Below are 22,070 nucleotides of genomic sequence, written 5' to 3' on the forward strand. Positions count from 1 at the left end.
GAGACCCACTTCTTAAAGGGCGGCTGGTTGAGGACCACGGCTTTCCTTCTCCTTTCTCCAGCACAGCAGACACTTTCTCTCCCCACAGTGCCAAGTGGGCAGGTGTTTCTCTGAAGAAGTGGATCTGTGACAGGTATGAGTTTTTCATGCATGGGTGTTTGTAATTTTAGAGTAAGGAGGGCAGGAGCAGCACAAGAAAAAGTAGGAGACAGCGTAATTCCTATCTTTTGAAGTCCCACGTGCTGCCTAAAAATAGCCTTATGCTGAAACTAGCTGTTTTTCAAATACCTTTATGTTGCAGACAAAACTTATACGAAACCCAGGATTAAGCATGGACACAGTGTTGGAAAAAATAGGTGTTTTCCCTTAAAGCTGAGCTCTTAAAAGTTTGTCAGTTTAAGTCAGCTGGTAAAGGTAGAAGCAAGTCCCTGAACAGTCACCAACACCCACAATGGCATCGTCCAGCCATTGAGCAGCCCTGGAGCTCCCATGAAATCCTCCAACCATGGCTGTTGGCTGGCTCAGGTTGGGCAGGAAGGAAAGACACACAGGCTCACACCCCAGACTTCCCTGTCAGCTGCTGTCAGGTTGGATTCGTGCCCATATGTGCGTGGTTTCCGTAATTTATGTTATTTTTATAATGAAACTGGGACTGAGTGCTTTAGGGATGGATTGCAGAGAAAAGAAATCTGGATTCTTCTCCCATTCCACCCATCTCTTACTTTAGCTTAAAGACAAGGTCATAAGATGACTTCCATGGCTTCTTCACCTGCAAAAATGGGAAGTAGAAGAGTTGCCTTTGTTATCGCACAGTATGAGTGTGATGTCCTCACTGTCAAACTGTCCTTGTCTGTTGCAAGAGGTTTTTTAGCTTCTAAAATTATGTGTTGCAATATACATTTACCAGAAATAAGACAATTTATTTGGCACTTTGCTTTTTTTTTTATTTTAAGCAAAAAATATTAAGTTGTCCTAGATTTTTTTTTGCTTATTACTGAGAGACTCTGAGAAGTGGAAGATATAAATGAAGCACAAGGAGCACACGGCTGCAGCCAGCTGTGGCAAAGCTCTGTGAGTGAAAGTTTGGTTCACGTTCACATTCCCAGTGGGCTGGAATAACATCAGGTGAAATTCACACACTTCAAAAAGGCTCCTCATTTGCAATTTATGAGATGGGAGCGCATCAAAGGCATAAAAGGCAGCAAGTGGTCAAGAGTTAAAAGTGAGGGGTAACCAGGCTTCAGAAACTTAGTTAACTAGTGATGCCATTCTATGAATAAAATAATTTACCTCAAGAAATCCATAGCTATACTCTTTACCTTCAAATGAAGCTCTCTTCTGATGTGGTACCAGGCACTGCCAGTGGCTGTGGAAGCATCCTGCTGCCTCCAGCTCAGTGCCAGAGCCTCGGACTCATGGAGTGCCCAGCACAGACAGAGCACTGGTGGCCAGCCCGGCTTTGGGAGCAGCCCTGAGCCAGGCAGCAGCTGTGCCCAGCAGTCCCACAGCACTGCTGTGACTTCTGGTTTTGGTTTCACTTCCTTGAACAGGGGCTGTACGCCTCTGGCTTCTATTTCATCGGAAAAGGTCCTGTCTATGTTGATCTTGTTGTGTGGCATGGTTTTCAGCTGCTGTGACCCTTGATTCAGTCTACTGTCTCTTTCATCATAATTTAAAGCTGTTATTATGGTTGATGAGTTCAGATTCCTTCTGACCTGGTAATGGTTCATAATGTAGTCAGGGAATTTTTGGCCTGGATGCTGATCAGTATTTAAGAGTGCAAAAAACACTGTTTAAGGGGGGTAAGAGCACTTCATTATAGAAGTCTCTCACGCCTCTCTGTGGAGGAGTCCACAGCCTGCATTGTGCATGTATTACTCTCTCTAAGAGGTGTCTAATGGCTGTGTTCTTGTTTCACAAACACTCTGAAACAGAGCTGTCATTTTAATACTGGTTTTAATGATTCTTTGACCATGAGATCTGTGATGACACAGAAGTGCAGTTCTGGCCTACATGGCATCTCCATTTCTGGAGAATCTGCTGTTGCACACTGTCCAGGCTGTCTGATGTTCCACTAGTCTCTCTCAGAGAATATGCCATCATCCATCTACAATGCTTCATTCCTATTCCTCTTTTCCTGTTTCTCAGTGTATCTACTAGGTAGTGTAACATGAATCATCTCTTGGACTTCTCAGAATATGCCCAGTGGAAGAGCACTTTTTCTCATTTCAAGACTACATTTGTTTAGAGAAAGAATAGGTGGGGTCCAACCACTGTTTCTACAGGTGTTCTTTGGTCAGGGTATGAAGGAAAAATTATCTCATAAAAGGCCTTTACTTATTCACTAAGCTGTTCTATAGCCACTCAGCAATTACTGCTAACACTCGTTTTGTCGGTGCTTTGCTAGCCTTCTCTCCCTCTAACATCAGGCTGAGATCAGTGCTATAGGGAAGCTTTTATTCTTCTAAACAAAAGCTTTGTTCTGAGAGGTTCATCCGAGTCACTGGCCAATGATGGGCTGCACTGGGACTCCAGCAGCCAACAGTCAGCCTACCCATCCCTGCATATTTTGATGAAGACTGCTACTACCTGATTCATTCACATCAACACAATTCTCTCTGTACAATAAGGTGCCCTAGGTTCATTGTTTCCATCTGCAGTTTTTAGGGACTCTGCCTTTAAAATTCACGGCAGGCGGCTGAGAGGTTATGTCCTTTTCATGACTCACTTCAGGGAGTTTCACAGATGTCTTCAGTTTGTTCAAGCAAGATTTCTACCTCTTACTCTTCAAGCAGAAGAGAATTGCCATTAGCCTTTTATACTAGACTTAATTGCCAATTACCTGCAGGTAAACAGCTTCATAACACCGCATTGCTCCAAGCTTATTACACTTTGCAAAGGAGTCCTGTGCAGAGAAATCTCTTTTCGATTAGCAGAAAGAAGGCTAAAGGTCACTAAAGAACCTTCCTGCTTCTTCCCAAGTTTCCGGCCTCGTAGGTTTGAGAACATCCCATACATTTAGCTGGAATGCCACATTTTGTTCCAGTTAAAAATCTTATAATATCTCCATCCAACAGTAAACATAATTGTCTTTAGCAAAGAAAAACAAATACATTTTGAAAAAAAGTGTCAATATAAGTGAGCATAATTGTCCAGGTGATTTTTGAGAAACAATAAATTGCATATGCAAAATGAAGTAAAGAAAGGAGCACCTATTTTGTTCTAGTTTGTTTAATCTCTTTTCTCCGTATTTTAAGCAGAGTAGGTCACAAGCACAGTCCAGTGGGGGAAGTTCAGTATATTAAATGCACCAGCAGTTTTCTCTTGCAAATTGATTATTTAAATTGAGCTACTCTCAAGTAATGGACAATACCCGTGCTTACAAATATGAGTTTCTGTGAACATTTGCATTCCAATCTATTGTTCTTTCTCTCTGTACTACCACACACATCCTGTTTAATTTCTTTGTGCTTACCTCAGCACTTGCATCTTAAAATTAAAACTTACTGGAGTTCATAAATTACTGTAAGGAAAAGGTATGCTTTTCTTTCTGCTTTTCACTCTTTTCTGCATTTCTTCTCTCAAGGTGCCAAGCCACACTGGCACACTGACATGACCAGATGTGAGAGATTGTTTGCTGATGAAAGTAATGCAGAACTTTGTGAAGGTTAAACAAAAGCTTGCTGCAACATTTCGGCTCAGCTACAGTACCTGTAATGCAGGACTGGAAGCAGAGTACGTCCTCCTCCTCATTCTGGAACAACCAGAACCAGCCCAGAGTGGGAGAGCCCTTTGTCAGAGGAGATGAGGGAATCACTGGCAGTGGGAATTCATCCAAAGATTCTTGGAAGGATACCCAAGCTCTAGCATTTTTGCTGCTCTGAATTTTTGGATACTACTCGTGCCAAATCAAGTTGTTCTTGTATGTCTTGCAATATCCACTGCTGTCAACAGCATCATCACAAATGGAAAGTAATTCTCCCAATTGCTTGAGCTGAGCTCAAGCTCTGTACAGAGTTCTGTAAATTCAAGCATTCCTGTTGCTGTTTCTCCAAGGAGTTTGAAGGTGAGTTGTCCTATTTGATGTAAACAAGAGTTCCCATGTTCATCGGGGTCATCCCACAAAAAGTCTCTTTGCAGACCTAACTAAATTTCACTGGCAGATCTCAGCTGGGCTTTGTTCCACTGAGGCTGCTTGGCAGCTTGGTCATATCTCATAAGCCTTTGCTTTTGGAGTTAGACTTGCCAGCACAGCTTTAAACTAAATGGGGCTGTAAATCAAAATGTCCTCATCTACAATTCTTCCCTGAGCATCTGATTACAATCATGCTGCATGCTATTTGTACAGGGATGTTTAAAACTGCCTATAAAACAACAGTTAATTGCTGATCTGCTTAATTAAAGAGAGCCTTTTGTTGTCACATATACAAAGATAAATGAAATAATCAGCTTTGGACTAATGAGAGATAATTAGATTATGCAGTCCGATAAATAAAGACAAAAATCCTGCAGATTGCCACTGTACTCTGGGCAGCTGAGATCACAACAGGGTTTGGAGACGCACTTTCCTTTCCGTTCTATTATTTTAGCTACAGCGGTTTGGATTTTTTCCATCCCAGCATTAACACTGATCAAAGCTTCTTGGCATTAATGTCTGACTTTATGTACTACAGTTTAGGATTTGTTGTTTAACAACAATGTGATTTGCATGGACACAGTTTAATGTACTCAGAATTTAAGCTTCCATTGAAAAAAAAAAATAATAATAATCCTAGATTTTAGTGCTCAGTGATGATCTTCTAGCCTGAAAAGATGCACACTGCCAACGAATCTTCTTCAGGGAGGTAGGTAAAACCAAATGGCCATGTTTGTTCTTCCTGTTACTTTCTTGAGGCTGATAAACAAATAATCCTTTTTTCTTTTTTTTTCCAGAAAGGTTAAAATGGATATGCTCAGAGGGTGCTAGCACTGCAGTCTAGGAATAATGATTTAACTATCTTTAGCAGAAAGCACTTTTGTAGTGGAATATTACAGTTTCTCCAAATTGGTGTCCAGAGCTGTGGGGGAAATAGCTGAGAAGTTTTCTTTAGTCTTCCTTACATTTGTAGTCTATGAAGAAATAACTTTATCTTACCAAAATATGTTCTTCAGGCATGCACTTAATGCATGCAAGCTATAGGATCAAAGGAGAGCCTGCAGAGGTGCACAGATTCCCACGATGACTGTTGTCATCTTACCTGCCTTTCCATCAGAGCTGTCCTTGAGGTGTGATGCAGTGTGAGACTGAAAGGACAATATGTGTCCATGTCCTCATGTATGCATACTGAAAGGACTGGGTGCTTGCATACTTCTTCCATGTGTTGTATGAAGGTCACCTTCACAGGGATATACTATCACACTGGCACCTATTTTCAACCTATTTTTCAAGCCTCTTAAAGCTAGATTAGACCAGTTAATTATTTTAATGCCTTCACATTCAGAGTTAGGATGTTGCATGGTATTAATGCCAATTTAATTAAAGATAACCAGCCAAATCTTCCATTTAAGCTTCATAAGTTTTGCCTATTAACAACATTGTATTTTGTCTGTCCTTACATGGATCATGACACGGACACAAAGAAGAAAGGTGGAGAAGTGCATTTAATTAAATAGCAGGCATAGGTCAAGTGTCTGCCTCATATGTCACTGTACAGCAAAGACGACTGTAGGAAAATATCAGGAAAATCAGCTACCCGGTAAACAAGGTCTGCAGGAGAGCCCTCTCCAAAGGAGAGCCCTTCCACAGAGCCTCCTGCCCTGCCTCGTACCTTCATTTGTATGACACTGTATTTATTTGCTAAGGTAGGAGAAGGGAAGCAGCAGGACCATTGGAAAGAGGGAATGCTGCTTAGCGTGAGCAAGAGAAGCTGGGCTCTCTGTTACTGGGCAACAGCCTTTTTTCATGGATTTTCGGGAAGATCTATATACAGCGCACATCCTTCCTTGTTAAAGGCAGCTCTAACACTTAGCAAAGGTCAGCTCCTACCTGGGGTAAAGCTGTGGGGAAACAAGAGGTTAAGGCTGGTAAAATTCCCATGATATCTTATATGGGGTAAAGAGATAGCATATGAGAAAAAATCAGAAGACATATGTCCAGCTACTTAAGAGAAATGAGCTTTAAACTCTTGGAACTTCTGCAGTAAATATTTGTCAGCTGATATCTGAGCTGCTCATCGCTGGCTCCTCAAAAACAATCCTCTAGCATTTAGTTTCTGAAAAAGCCTTTTCCTATTTTCTTTATCTTCTGAAAAGCTGCGGTACTGCCGCAGGAAGCCAGCCAGCATTCAGCCCTGTTATCTGCAGGCCTGGGCCTCGGGTCAGGGCTCTCTTCTGACAGGTGCTGCCCAAATGCAGGGCAGGAAATGGTCCCAGCTTTGGTAGTTTGTGAACAAATTATTCTTACACATTCTTCTTTGTTTGTGGATTATGGTAAAAGGCTGTATTGTATTATCTTTTCCTTAGGGACGGGCCAAAACTGGAATCCCTTTGAAGTGGGGATTTAAAATAAAGTGCAGAAAGTGAGTGCTCCCTTACATCTTTATTTAGATCAAGACTTGGCATAAGCAATTGCAAATTTATAGAGAGCAAAAACGTGAGAGACCTCCCTCAAAACCAGCTTTTGCACTTGGTCGGGAAAGGCAATTTCTTTTCCTCGCTAATGACTCCGAGGCTTTGCTGATGCCTCTGGTCGCTGTGAGGACACCTCGAGAGCGCTCAGTGCGCGATGAGCCAGCGGCGCTGCACTGCCCGGCTGCAGCGCTCGTCCCGCGGGGCTCAGCTGGGCACGGCAGAGCGGAGGCGCAGCCAGCAGGCACGGCCGTCAGCAGGTAACGGGATAGCACTGCTGCGGCACTGTTGAAAGCAGCAGCAACGCCTCCATTTGTCAGACCAGCCGCTACAGATTGAGGATTAATTCTAAAAACGAGCAAGAGCCAAAAAAAAAAAAAATACTAGTGACATTGTCTTTGTCTTCTTTTCCTTTCAGAAGTTTAAAACTTGGTAGCCACATTCCCTTCCTGACTTTCTGGTTTCCCTTTTCCCTGCTTGAGCTGTGCCGTTGCACTCTTCACACAGCAGTTCAGAGATAATAAATGTTTAGTGGCAATTTGCCAGCTTGAACTCACAAGTGCTGAGCTTATTCATTACTAGGAAATAGTGGTTCTCTTTGGGGAAATGTCTCCAAACATGATTAGCACACATACACACATTAAAAAAAAAAAAAAACCCTCTTATGAAAAATGCGTGCACTGCTAATCAATGGCAGATAGTTTCTTTGTACGTTTCCTGTCACATCTAGAATGCTGCTGAATATGAAGGGTGAGGTGGGAGAAGCGGAGGCAGCACCACGTATCAGAGCAGCCTTTGTGCAGGTAGCCTGGAGTGCACAAGGAGCGCTTGGCCTCTGCAGCACTGCAGGATGGAGGGGTGTAATGGGGAAAAGATTTGACCCCTGGCCTCTTCTGTCTGCAACACAACAGCGGACAGTTGGTGTAAAGTGAGAATATTTCACGAGATAAAGTGAACTTGTAAATGTTGCTGTGTCTGAGATTTAAAGAATTAATATGAATATGCTTTTCATTATCTTAAATGTGCATAACAACACAGTGGTGTTATAATATAGGTAAGTGCCATACTGCCTGCCTTCCCATCAAAACTTTCCTAGAAGCAGCTGATTTCTGACAGCACGTGAGGTGCTTTTGTGTTAACATAGAGACCTCGAGGGAACTAAAAAATGATTCCTGAATCATTTTTAAAACTAATTGTGTTTACGCTCCCAACTGCTCTAAGTCCTCTTTCATGTTCATTGGCAAACATGTGAAATGCGTCTGAGCTCATGAGATTTCATCATCAAGGGTAGCACTGCTGCAGCAAAGCACGGATTCCCAAAACAAATGGCAGATCTTGCCCCTTTTGGGCACACTGGAATTTTTGTTGGTGACTTTTGAGGGAGACAGTCCCTTTGTTCAAAACAAAGTGCACTCTAACAAACATTTTATGTCGTGACTTTTAACATCTGCTGCTGGGGACATTTTGCAAGATGCTGATGAGAAAGCAGGATATAAGTTATTTGGCTCACAGTTTCAATATTAATAATTCTTCACATTCTTGCAGCACTTTTCAAGCTAGGAGTGCCCAGCTCTGCATAGCGATGGGTGTGACGGCGAGCTAATGGCAGCCTGTAAGGCAGCCTTGGCTCCTCGGGGCTGCCTGCTCTCTGCTGTGGGGAGCCCACAGCTCACATCCCTGGGAAAGAGCCATGGGGGCAGTGGGAGGCGGCACCCCGCTGTGCTGCTGCCATGGGAGGGTGAGGCACTGCCAGCTCCGTGCCTCCTGCAGGGCTGTCAGCTGTCCTTTGCTCCCGGAGCTCTGCAGTCCATCACAGGGCCCCTTGCTCTCCATAGCCAGGGAACATTCTCAGAAGATGGTGAATCCTGGCAGTTCGTGTAATAAAGGACTGTCACTGCCCCTCTCCGTTTCGGTCCCAAAGCATTGTGTTCAGGATCTGGGTGGGTGGGTTTTCTTAAGCACTTACTTGCGGGATTTGGCTTTTAATCAAGTGTGTATGGCTGTAGATGGCAAAGTGAATTGCATGTGTACAGAGACCCAGTAAAAGCTTGGTCCTTCACAGGCTCAGTAACAACTCAGTATCACCCAGCACACTGTGATAGTGCTATTTTTCAGTAATAAATCAGCATAATTTCTTCCATAATTTCAGTCATAAGCGATGTTTCCTGCAGCACTGGGAAGATCTGCTTTTGCCTTAAAGGGTAGATAAGTCACTCTATATTCATTGAAGCAGATGAAACTTGCAATTAGCACAGAAGAAAACAATTATTATATTATTATATTAAGCACATGCAAAATTCACAATTAACTGTTGTTACAGTTGTTACAGTGTTATAGCTGCATTGATATTGTGAAAAAAAATATTACAAAAGTAGAGGTTTTAATGTAAACTTAATTTATCTATATTGTCTGTTTTCCCACTTTTACAGAGCACACACACCAGACACCAAGCTCACTATTCATCATGCTGCTCCATAGTAAAAAATACATGCTGCAGCCACAGTAACTGTGATTGTCACATCTCTCACTTTTGGTGACCGATCCTGCAGTTGTACTAACCCTGCACTAGCATGGTATTGTTGGCATTTAGTTTTCTTCTTTATTTTAATACCTAGTGAAAAAGGAGCTAGTGCTGTTGAATTATGTTCACTTACCACTATCATTTGCTTTCCCAAAAGTTTGCCTTGGCAGATGCATACATGTATACATTGTGTAAGTTATCCGTAAAGGCCATTACCTGCAGCAGAACAAGTCATGATATTAAGTATAAATACTTGCAAAAATTCTTACGGGATCAAGTCTTCAGTATTTAAAAGGAATCAGTTAAAATTCACATCTTTTTGGGTGAAAGTGAGTGCTGCATCACTGTTTGGGTAGAAATACTCTTTATTTGGCACCATGATATCTCTTGGCAACAAACGAGCAACTTTTTAAAGAGCGAAATCTTAGCACCTAAGCAACAGCAACATAAAAACCCTATAGATGTCCTGGGCTGGCGGGGAAGACTTCCTACAAGTGTGCAATGAATAGTTTTAAATAAGGAATATTTTGACTGTAGGAATTCTCTAAACCCCACAGCTTTCAGACCCCACTCATTGGCACCATAAAATAAGGCAAAGAGAAATCCTGGGCTTGCTTCATAGGCAAAAACAGAGATAAAGACCCAATGGCCTTTGTTTGCTGTGTTTCACACAAACCAAAATCTACCTTACAGATATAACAATGTCAGATTTCAAAATATTGTTATGGCAGCATTTTCCTTCCAGTACGTATTTCTGTACCCCTCAGTGGGTGTACCAATGCAAGAGGGCAGCCCATGGGGATCCTGAAATCAAGGGCCAGGAGTTTTTGTTGCTTTATTTACTGGTTTACCCTTCCGAGGGAACAAAGCACCATTTGATCCCCCTTTTTTTTTCCCACTAAATCTCATTTGTTCGGTAGTTTACCCCCTTCCATGTGCTCAGCAGAGGTATTTACAGCTCTAACAAGAGCATTTTTCTATGAAGGGTCAAAAATCATTGCTCTTATACTTTTGTGGATCAGCTTTTGAATGTTATCTGTTAGCCGTAGCAAGTACATTATAGTGGAGACTGAAAAACACTTCTTTAGTGTCAAAATTATTTAATAAATTATTCAAGCATATATTAGAAGACTTCTTTCTTCTATCAGCAGTGGTATGTGTGAGCTGAGACCTGCTGTCTTCATGTGTCTTATTTTTAGCAACCTACCTGCAGAGGGGAAAGCTGCCGTGTTCTCAGTGCTGAACATGTGGGAATTCAGTGGTCTTCTCTTCCAATACTTTATGTCTGCAGATCAGAAGAGACACAGACTCATCCCTGGCCAGGAAGCTGCTGGCTCCACTCTCATTATGGCAGATTGATCAGTTTATACTGATTGCAGGAAATGGCTGTTAACGGGGTGAATAAATAACATATCTGTGAGCAGGGATTATCTTAAAATTTATGATTCCTTTCTCCAAAAATGATGATGTAGAAAATCAGAGGAGGGGCAACGATGTTCCATTCAGTCACAAAAAGATTTTCTCCATTTCTAATAATAGCAGATGTTCACTTTCTAATTTAAAAAAGAAGCATCAGTTTCTGTCCCAGCAAATTTTCCCTCACAGGCATGCTGCATCCCAGCTAATATACATAGTGACAAACCCGTAGCATCCTTGAGTTATTACTGTATCATCTTGGTGAGGAATGGTGGATTGATACCAGCACAGTAGCCGTGTTTCAGGCTGACACAACCTCCTGTGCATGTGCCTGGGACACGTGTCAGTACCTTCAGAGCTGGCCATTTTGACTTGGGGAATGCTTCTCTAAGAGATGGGGAGAGACTGGCGAAAAGTGGGAGTGTCATTTATCAGAAAACAAGTTTTTTGCATCATATTATAGTTATTTGCTTTACCATGAGCATGAATAAATTTAAAATAAAAAGAAATTATATTTAGATATTACTGAGTGTAGAGTAAACATGTTTGCAGTGAAAATTTTCGCCTCCATTTGCTTTGGCTGCTTATTATAACTTAATAAGTTTTTCATTCAGTTTGTAAAGTGCCCCTTTTTAGCCTCTAGCTGCTGGATGACACCATCTGTGATTTCCAATGAAATTAAATTAAGTGAAAATTCAATCAACTGAGATTGTTGCTTCCACAACTTCACTCTGTGGCTTAGGATCCTAAGAACATGATCTTTCAAACTGGAAGCACAACCTTGTGTGAACAGTTAAAGGAGATTTCCCAGAGAATGGACTAGTTAACGTACTGTTTGCAGTGCATCATGCTCAGTTTAATTAATGACTAATTATCATTAATGACCCTGGCTCAGTCCTTCTTGGCAATAGGCATTCAGGGGAATCTCTGCATTGCTCTTCAGCTAGGAGTCCAGCTTTATGGTCCCGCTGTACACTTGGAGCCCCAGTCCCATCGCCCCACCTGACCACACAGCACGAGCAAAGGGATAAGGAATGACAAAAAATAGTTGGTGTGATGAAGAAGACAGAGACACCTCCATTCTCTCCCTTTGCTTTCTGCTGAGATGCACTTGTTTACTTTATTTTCTCCTTTCCCATAACTGCATTGTAATCTTCTCTTTAACCAGTTCAAAACAGGAAGCGTAATGACAGGAGAGTTCAACAAAATACCAGTAAAAAAGTCTCCTGGGAAACAGTTAAGTGGTCAAAGCTTGGAAATGCAGTTTGTATTATTATATCTGCACTGGCATTTGGCTTACCTCCCCATACTCTCTTGTGAACATATCAAAATAAAAAGTATAAACCAGTTCCCCTTTCACTGTGCTCCCCTTCCAGTCAGAAAGATGTGTTTATTTTTCACTGCCTAATTTTTACAGGATTTTCCAATAGGACTGTGCACAGCCCTTGGCCTAGATGGCTCATAGTGTGGCTACCAGAGAATAGAAGGAGTGATTTCCATCACAGTGGTGAGCTGGTTTAGTAATGGACACAAATGATAACTTCCAGAGCCAGAACATCGGAATATATGATGACGATCCCTGCACTTCCCAGCAAGCACTTGGAGAAATTGGGGATCAATGTATAATAGCATCAGTTATTATTGGTATCTTCCTGACACATCTAGCTTTTTTTTGTCTTATTTAATAAAAAACGAGGTCACTTTGAGACTACGTTGGCAGAGAAGTGTTGGAGAGTAGAGTGTTTGGTTTTGTTAAACCCAAGACAGAATATCTTTCTGTCTTCTAACTATTAAGCTGGCAGAATTCATTGCAAAGAACATGAGATTCTTAGCTCTGGGAATGCATACCACTGAAAGAGGACTTAATTGCTGGCAACATAATTCATTTTTCATTTTATATTAACATTTAGCTACAGCTTCCTTTTCCGGGTGGACCATGCAGTATTTGATACCTCTCCTTGAACATGACAGCACAGTGAGTAAACTGCTTGATGAAGGTTAGCAGTGTCAAAAAGGGAGCAAAAGCAAAGAACAAGACCTTACTCCACATTCGTTATACTTCAGTGTTCAATTTTGTAGTTGCCATTGATCACTTAGCATAGGTTGGGAGTTTTCAGTGAAACCCAGTATATTTGGAAAAAGAAGAGTGTATGTATAAACAAAATAAGCATCACCAGGTGTCACTATTACACATTTCTTTTTCGTTGTATGTGAGCAAATGACCAGTCTGGCTAAGATATATTGAATTATCAATTCATGCTTAAGCGTTTGGTACCGTGCTGTGCTGTGGGTAGGGAGGGCTGTGCAAGGACCACAGAATGCATTCTGTTCTTTGGGCCTGGCATCTTGCACATCACTGATCTCTGGGGACAGGAAGAGCAGCTGGGCAAAGGTTCCTGCTTGGGGGAATTGCCCCAGGTATTGCTGTAGCAGCTCTCCTCTGGAACGTATATAATTATGTGTAAATAAAATGCATTCTAATATAGCCTGTAAACATATTATATGTTATCTCCACTGATAAATTGTCTGCAGAGGCTTAATCATTTGCTGTCTAGCAGAAGATCGGAGGGATACTAAAACAAGGTGTATCGCTCATGTGTATTTGCTTTATAGTGCTGGTGCATTATATTTCAAACAAAGAGAACAGAAACATGAGTATCTGGAGAAGACATGATAGAGCATAAGGACAATGGTGATGGCACATTCCCTTGTACTATAAAATTACAGACATGAATTTACCTTAGCAAAGAATAAATATGTGCTGTATTTGAAACTGGACTGTAGCAGATACCATATGATTTCCAACACTATCTTGCACTTCAGAAATCCTAATTGGTGTGTGGGGAGTGACTGAGGGTAATGACTGACTCCAAGATTCCGCTCAACCTAAAGCTTTATGGCAAATTCTACTTTCATTCATGAGCAACTTGCAAATAGCCCCATTTTTATCTTGCCACTGGTGGGAAGAGCATAGGCAAGCACAGGAGAAAGTTCAGATGTTTGTGAAAGGAAGCAATATTGCCTGGCTATCGCATGAGAGAGGCGTAGTCTGGGTTTGTATTTGTGCATTGCCATCAAAGCAGGTGGCAGATCTGCCAACATCTGATAAGAATCGAAGTCAGGTATTTTGCTGGAAGCTTTGGCTTCAGCCTGCCTGGTGGCCAGGGGGCAATGAGGAAACTTGGTGCATCTGCTGTCCCCAAGGGCTGTGCTGGAGACTTTGAGAGCAAGTGCTGAGATGCTCTGAGGCATAAGCAGCTGTTGCTTCAGTCCTAGTAGTATGCTAGAGATGCTTTAGCAAAAGGAATTTCTGGCAAATACAACTGTTGTCTGTGGCCTCCTTTGTAGCCCTTCTCCAAAGCTCACTTGAGTTGATGGGCACCTTCAACCTGATTGAGCAGCTTTTGCATCATTCTCTTAAGATTTCTTGCTTCATACCTAATGCTATGGGCTGTGATGTGCTGCACTGCAGCTCTGTCTCTGGAAGAAGTAGTATTGAGGCGGATGAATCACTCTCCTTCTTGAGATATTGCCATATAGGCCTGTAAATGTCATAAATAATACTGCAGTGACTAAACTTAAAAGTCACAATCTGTGGAGGAATCCAGTCCCCTCTGAGCACTCCCAGCTGCCTGCCTTTCATTCTTTACCACCAACTTTCACCTGATTCACTTTAAGGGGTAAACCTCTTTCAGGATATTTTCTTTCCTTTGCTTAAGGAAACACTATCTCTGTGTGCTCTGACATTGCTTCTTCCCTGGAAGCTGGTGCCCTTGGACATTTGAACCTCATTAAATTTAGAAAGCCTGGTGACTTGGTTTTGTTCCCATAGTGATGCTGCAAATCTTATATTTGCAAGGGAATTGCATGGGATTCTTTTTAAACAGGTTCATTTTCTTCTGTGGTTGCTGCCAATAAATGTAATATCACGGCCTCTTTTATTTAGAAAACATAAATCTGAGACCTTTCCATGGAGCTTTGCAGCAATGCAGGAGAAAGGACACAATACAGGAAAGAGGTGTGTTTGCTGGATTTAACACTAGGGAAATTGCAGAAGGTAAAAAGAACAATGAAAACAACAACAGCAAAGAAGGAAGAAAACAGATACAGTGCATGCCAGTGTCAGTTGAGGACAAAATTTGGATTCAGAGGGAAGCACTCACAGCCCCCTCACCTGTCCCAGCATGAGGAGGTGCTGCTGTGCCAAAGCAGCCATGGTGAGCAGCAGTCCCTGCTGGGGATGGCTGCACTGCCTGCAGGCTCCGTGCTCAGCCCATGCCGGGCACTCAGAAGGCTGCTTTTATTAAGCCAGGTTGATGTTGTCAAAGAGATGGTACTGCAGATAGCTCAGGGCTAAAATAAGATAGTGCATTACACATTGTGTAATAAAGATAGCTGGAAGCATTACAAAATGGCTGGAGAAATCTCCAGCATTAATATTTGATTCAAGATCTTTTAGTTGTCCGTGGCATATTTTGATTGAGGAGGTTTGTGAGTATATTTATTTATTTTTAGATTTATGTAAATGTGCACAGTCAACATCTCCTGAGGCACCTGTATGGATGGCATCCAGTAACATGGTCTGTAGCCTAAGTCCATTTCCACCAAAGCAAGAAAACAATCCTGCCCACCCCACCCAAATCAAAAAAGCCAGCATCAGTCCTTTCACCAAATCTTTTCTTTATCAAGAAGAAAAGTGGGGTGACAGCATTTTCCTCAAAATAACAGGGATACCAGTTCCTCAACTTTTATGTTTGTTTTTTTTTTCCAACAGCAGCATTTCAGTGCTCTTCAAATTATTTTACACCTTGAACTTATTTTTAGTTAACCAAAATACCATTTAAATGTTGGGGTATTTTTATGCTTCAGTTTCCTCTCAAGTGAGTATAATTTACAAAGCAAACTTTCTTCCAGCAAAATGTTAAGTTAGAAGGTGGTCTCCCCACAAATGTCCTTTTATTTGTTCTCCAAAATCCTCTTCTCTGAGTGAAAATGAAGGCTAAAAAATCTTATGGTTTCCCCTGTCCTTATTTGCCCCTGAAAATTTCCTTTACTCAAACACAACTGTTTCATCACTTTGCTCTCTGCTTCATGTAAAGTAATGTGAGGTAGGAGAGAGGGAAATTTTTCTCCATCTCAATATAGGAGAAGTTTTCTAAAAATAAATAAGTTAACTAAAACAAATAGTAAGCAGTCAACCAGAACTCTGATTTCTCAGAAATATTTCAGGATAGAAGCCCTGCTGTCCCTGTCGGGATGCTGACCCTCCTCACCATGCCCTCCTTTGCCCACCCACAGAAGGTCTCTCCCCTTTCCCCTGGCTCCTCTGATAGTAGCACAGTTTTAGACTTGCCACCATTTTCCACTGGTTGGCGACTTCCAGCTTTCTGAGGATTGCTTTTGTCTGATCCTTTGGGTAAGTAATTCAGCTGCAGCCTGTGAGATGACAGCGAATCCCCGTGGCTGACGTGGGCTGCTTTGTGCTCATGTCACAGTGTCCTCAGAAAATTGTTAGCTCACGCTGTGGTAATTTAATTTGGTTGAATACTCTGTAACTTAATTTACGCTGTGGCAAAACACAATTGTATAAACAAATTGGTTCTGTCCACACCCATTGTACCTTCATAGGGCATGATTTTAATATTAACTGGTTCAAACTATGATAGGTTACAGTGTAGGCTGTGGCAGCTGCTGGCATCTGAAACTTGAGCAGGAGCCCTATATTCCAGATAACTGCCTTAATTAAATTTGATGCAGGTATAGCTAAGGTCGCTGACTGTGGGGTTACATTTTGGTGAGGAACAGCTTTTTTAGTTTTTGAGTAACAGAAAATTGAAGGCAAAATCCACAGAGATTTGCTGTATTATGATTGCTTTGAGTTACAGGATTGTTGCACGCAAATATCAGAATTGTAACGTTTGAGGCTAATGAAGGAGGAAAAACGATGTCAGGGAAGTGTTGGGAAAGGTGAGGTAGTTCTGGTCCTTTTGTTTCCTTTAGAGCCACACACTTCAACTTTCATGTATGCAAGGGCTGCTTTGTGCAGGCACAGCTTTACCTGGGTAAAAGGATGAGGGAGGATCTTTTAAAAGAGACCAAAGAAGCTGTCTCTCTTTGCACCATTATAAAAATGCAGTGTGAAGCTGTCCAGGTTCACCTTTCAAAAAATCCTGATAACCCCATTGATCGGAGCAGGATTATATCAGGGGTCAGCTCAGCCCAGTGTTATTTCCAGAATTACCACCACTGTTATCACCACCGGTCCCCACGTCGTGCCCTCCGAACATCCAGGCTGAAGCTGCAGATGTTTCTGAGCGCTATCAAGGCAAACATGTGGCCCAAGCTCCTTGCAGGTTTTCTATTAATGGATCAAAATGGTCTTAGGAAGGTGTTTAGCATGTGCTTCCCATTTGCCCCCTCTGCAATACATGGGGAGGGGCTAGCAAGTAGATACTGCCCAAGGCTATTGCCTGCCAGTGGAGGCAACATGCTATTTTAAGACCACACTAGTATTAGGATCGTACCTTTCTATACTCCAATGCATGTGCATGTCTGCCCTTCCATCTCATACTGTGCTGCCTGGTGCTCAGTTCCCCCATGGCACAGGACCATGCATTGCTGCCAGCTCCCCAGCAGGACAGGGCTGTGTGGCTGTGGCCCACTCACCAGTGAAGCAGGTGGGTTTGTTGGAAGCCTTTTGGAGAGGTTTCAGCAAGCAGAGAGGACTAAGGGAGGTGCATATAAACATCTAAGAAATCTCGTTCCAGAGAGCAGCTGCAGTCCTGTCTTGGGTCTCGGATTTTCATTGTGATTGGCATTCATTCTTGCAGCGTCGGTCAGATAACTCAGGTTTTTAGCCTGGGGGTCTCCTTTTCTAATCTGCGCATCTGTTATTAAAGGAGAAAGCTGAAAACTTGAAAAATTCTGCTCCAAACCATGTTAAGGGTACAGATGTAAACTAATGACACTTTGCAGAGCAACCAGAAGCTGCTCAGAAGAGTATTCCTTTTGCCCATTGTGTGTGGGGACCCAGCATTACTTCTGCTCCCTGCCCAGAGCAAGCTGTGTTTTTTTGCAGAGAGCTTTGGTCAGTGCTATCTTGGACAAACTGAGATTTCACTAATGGGGTAGTGAATATTTACAGTTAACAGAGAACATGATCATATGAGCAATAACAAATAGCATTTAAACTGCTTATTCCAAGACCGCTTCAAAATTGCTTTTGTGTCTTGGAGTGGTTTGAAGGGACTAAGAGGGACTTTAGCCCTATGAGGTAGACTGCATTGGCCTTCAAGAGCTGGAGTCATTCAATGGTGCTATGGTTTGTAAATGGTTACTTTACACATCTAAAGCTACGTGTGGATCTGCCTTTTACCAGCAAGTAACACACATACTTGGATGTGTCCTGAGCAGGACCAGGTATAACAGCCTCTTAAATGCTTTACAAGCTCAGGATTTAGTTAACAATTTTAAGTATTTGTATAAACATTTGCAGTAGTAAACTAATAATTGGGTCATCTTACAAAAATGGATACAAAATGGAATAAAAAATGGAATCAAAGCATTCCTCTTTCAACATAATTAGAGCAGATATATTTTAACAAATACTTTGGAGTTTGATCCTTTGTATTTTATCGTTGGTTTCAGGAGTTTCTCAATCGTGATGTGATCTGCTTCCAAGTGTAAGGCTATTTCCACCAAAGGTGGTCTCAGTATTAAAATGCAAGCTTCTTTAACAGCAGATAAACCATTGTGATTAATAATGATAATGGATGAAGGCTTTTGTCACTATCAAAACTGCATGACTGCATATAATCTTTAAAAACACATTAAAAAAAATAGCATTGTTTAATCTGTTTCAAGAAGACTGTAAATGCCTTGAGATATTGATCCAGCATGTGAGCCTGCTTATAAGGATACTCTCTGCCTGCTGCAGTGTGCTTAGATACAATCTAATAAGAGCTCATTGAATAATAAACAATGATGGCCACCCAATCCTAAAAATTTAGATTGACGAAATTCCCTCCCCGGTGAAGAGAAGAAATCTGGAGCTGTCCATAAGCCCATTACTGTCCACTCACCCATAAGCCAATAGAAGATCCTGGATTATTGGAACTCTTAGCTTTAAGAGAAATTGCTTTCCTAAATTTGACCTCCCACACTAAATATAAAATATGGACCATCTGTAATGAAGGGATTGCAGCCCAAATAGCTATCATCTCTCGGTAGCAAAGGTTAGAAGGTTGATGCACATTGGTTCCATGGGGATAGGGATGGTGGTGACCTTTTGCCATGAAAATGGTCACTTGGAGCTGTAATGTGAGAGAAAGGGGTCGGGTATTAGCCACTAAAGACTCTCTGATGCTGTGTCCTTGTTAAGCTTTTACAGAAAAAGCCAAGGGGGCATTATGGGAAACAGAATCAAATCCCATCTACCAGATCTGAATATGATACAGAGGAAAAGTGAAACTGGATATATGGTCCATTTAGGTAACATTTTTTCACTTCTTAAAAGGACAAATGTCATCTGAGCTTATACAGAATGTTCATTTCAAAGGAAAAAAAAAGGTGAAAAGGCAATTTAAGTGTTTGTGGATTAATTTTTTGCTGCTCCTGGATTCAATGTTGTATTCGACCGCTCGTGGTGGGCCAAGCATATGAGTACAAAGGTGCATTTGATTTTTGTATTTACTTAAAGCATTAAGCATTATAGGAAGCAAAACAAAAAATGGTATGTGGTTAAATGAAATTTCCACTGCCCATACCCTGTGTTTTAGTGTAATTCCTGTAAATGATTGCGAGGGGCTATAGAGAGAAACGCAGTGAGCACAATGTTCCTCTCTGATCAGCAGCTTTTAACAAAGGAAGGATGTCGAACATCTGAAAGTAGGGAGTGCAGAGTTCACCGCGGGTCACCATTAAGGACAAGAACAAGGTAATGTAAGAGGCTGTGTGATTCCAGGTTGACAGGAGGATTTTAAAAGATCAAAAGTGTTTTATATATATGTTATAGAAGAGCAGAAGTGCTTTCGGTCAACAGATGAAAATGCTAATGTTTAGAAATGATGAAAGCAAGACAAATGTGGTGGTGAATTCCAACTGAGTCATCAAAACAACAAGTATTCTTAGGCTGTGGTTTTTAAAAGATCACTGCAAATTGTCCATCAGTGCAGGTGTGGTAACAACGCTTTTTCTGCTGCCATCTGAGCAGCTCGCTGCATTTGTTATTTTGGGATGGCAGAGTTGACAGTGAGTTGTGGTTTGCAATATTTGCTCTTTTAGCTCGAGATGGATTTGAATAAGTCTGTTCATTTTTTAAGTTTTTCAGCGTGCTGTCCTCCTATCAGTAACAGCAATAGAAATGTTCCCACTGTATAATTAAGAAGCTGGAGAGAAAAGAAAGAAACAATTAATAGCTGCTTCTGATAGAACCTTCATCAGTTCAGTGTGCAAAAGAGAAATGATGGAGTAATATTGCCACCAGCGGTTCCCGAGTCAGGTGACTCGTGCTGGATCAATTCTGGTTGCTAGGCAGCCAGCAAAAAGGCACGGTTCTGTTTGGGCAGATCCTGACTTTGGAATATTGTGGGCTGGAGCTGCACGTACCGTGTCTCTCGCTGATGCTGTTGCTTCAGGACCCAGTCAGGATCCTGACTTCCCCCAGCCATAAAAACCCATCTTTTCTTATTTCGAAGGGATGGTGTTGTTTAGCTTTCAGAACAACTTCTGTGGAGAATACCTATTCAAAAAGACAAAACATTTTCTGTGATCAGAAAATTTGTTAAAAGAAAACAATGGAAAAATCATTAAAACAACTTTGACATTTTTGGTTAATGATATCTACATTAATGAGTTAATTGCCAATGCATCACGTTTTATACCACTATCAAATATTAATGTTATCAATGTTATAATAATAGCATCTATTGATATAATTGAAGCTTGCTTTCCAATAGGTGTCACCATGAATAATACCATTGCTGTATTAAAATCAATAATAAGAATATTAGGAGGGCATTATAAAATGTCAATACAATGAAAACCGCTTAAATAAACGCTAGATATAAAACAAACTCACTAAATATACTAAGCCGTAATTTAAAAGAATAAATTCACAACCCTATGCATAACAGTTTGGCTCTGGCAACTTTACTGTTCCTAAAGCATCGGGCTGAAGCTAACAATAGAAGAGAGCTCTTCACAAAGAAATCTTCCTACAGCCAGTGAGAACAAATGTAAAGATTGTATGGTGTAGCTGAGGAAGTTACGAATGTTGGAAGTGGTTTGATGATACATTTAAGGTGAATCTTTTGTATTGCATCCTTCCAAAATTATGAGCAAATGCCTGAACTGCACTGATGTGAGCTGAAGGCAGGTGAGACTGAGGCAGACTGTGTGCCCAGCAGGTTGTGCTGCACATAACAGAATGGGCAGCCTGGCCTGTTCTTCTAGGCAGAAGTCTATAATGAGTAGAGTCCACTTTTTGCCTTCCCTCCAGCTGTGTAGCTGGTCAGAGCGCAGAGGACAGGGGAAGGGAGCCTTGATACCACAAGGATAACCCACCCTACGCAACACCTACCCTCAAAGACATACCTGGCCGCTGGGAAGTAGTATGTTACTGCTTACAACTTTGCCTTCCTTTCCCTCCCAGCTGTGCCCTGAGCTGGGAAAGGGGCAGCAGGTGAACCCAGCAGCTGCAACCCATGTCCCTCTCCTCACTGTTCCAGGAGCTCTTTGCAGGGCCTGTAGCATCAACAGGTTGCCCAGGCAGCAGTAGGTTCGTTGTCTCTGGAGGTGTTCGAGAAAAGGATAGATGTCACACGGAGTGACATGGCTTAGTGAGCTTGGTGGTGATGGGTTGGTAGTTGGACTATATGATCTTAGAGATCTTTTCCAACCTTGAGGATTCTGTGATTGTATGATCAGCTGGGGCTGAAGCAGCAGAGCTGCCTTGCCATCTGTCCTGCCTATGGCACTGATCTCCATGTCACCCAGTAGGATTACCTGGTGCTGGAGATGCATTTGAAAGTTTACTTAAGGACTCAGGAAATCAAAACCATTAATCTGAAGGTTGTTTTATCACCAGTGTCTTCTTTAGCTACATCTGCCAAAAAAGTTTTAAGACAACTCAGGTTTATTTGCCCAAGACCATTTGACATTTACTTCATTACTCAGTGGACTGCATTCTCTTTAAATAAATTTTCCACTGATCTGGACTTTCACCATGAAAATCTGTACAGTGAGCTCCTAGTTTATTATGCCTACTTGAAAAGGGTAATTTAATAAGGCATCAGTACAAATACTTAATTGTGCAATAGCTATTGACAATGCCTTTAAACAGTTGCATATTTGCCAGATTTAGCTAATGGAAGTAGAATTGCCACTTAATGTCTCAGTTTGCACTGACTGAAAATAAATTGTATCTGACATTCCTTTGGCTTTTAAAGGACATATTTAGATATTTACAGTCGGATTGCTCTATTCTTGCATTTATGTTTCTTGTGTGAAAAAGTATGAAGTAATTTAA

The 22,070-nt window shown here is 41.6% G+C and overlaps 1 long non-coding RNA gene across 1 annotated transcript; it reads right to left on the reverse strand.

Annotated features, from left to right (window-relative positions):
• Positions 1 to 19,235: 19,235 nt before the first annotated feature.
• Positions 19,236 to 21,265, reverse strand: LOC149916265 (uncharacterized). Its single transcript, XR_016470520.1, has 3 exons — positions 21,137 to 21,265; positions 20,150 to 20,282; positions 19,236 to 19,929 (listed from the first exon to the last, which is right to left on the reverse strand). It is a non-coding gene; the product is annotated as an uncharacterized LOC149916265 (long non-coding RNA).
• Positions 21,266 to 22,070: the final 805 nt, after the last annotated feature.

Source organism: Phasianus colchicus, chromosome 12 (genome assembly GCF_987193195.1).
Source record: "Phasianus colchicus chromosome 12, bPhaCol1.hap1.1, whole genome shotgun sequence".
Lineage (NCBI taxonomy): Eukaryota > Metazoa > Chordata > Aves > Galliformes > Phasianidae > Phasianus > Phasianus colchicus.